Source organism: Triticum dicoccoides, chromosome 2B, assembly GCF_002162155.2.
Source record: "Triticum dicoccoides isolate Atlit2015 ecotype Zavitan chromosome 2B, WEW_v2.0, whole genome shotgun sequence".
In the NCBI taxonomy this organism is placed as follows: domain Eukaryota; kingdom Viridiplantae; phylum Streptophyta; class Magnoliopsida; order Poales; family Poaceae; genus Triticum; species Triticum dicoccoides.
Window position 1 is genome coordinate 643,504,508 of NC_041383.1, and position 296 is coordinate 643,504,803.

Genomic DNA, 296 nt, shown 5'->3' on the forward strand with positions numbered 1-296 from the left:
CCGACGTGGTGGCGGTGACCCACGTTGGGGCGAAGCGGCGGCGGGCGGGCCTCGCCGCGCCTCCTCCCGCCTCCCAGCCTCCCGCCCCGGCCCCCGTCCCCGCCCCGGCGCCTGCCCACGCCACGGCCCCGGCGCCCGCCCCCAAGAAGAGCCGCCCGAAGGCGGCCGGCCGTGGGCCTCGAGGGGCCGCCAAGGTCGTCGGCTCGTCCCCGGCCGTGAAGAAGCCGCGGAAGAAGCCCCCTGCCGCGGCCGCGCCCCCGCCCGCCACCGTCGCCGAACCTTCTCCCGCCGCGCAC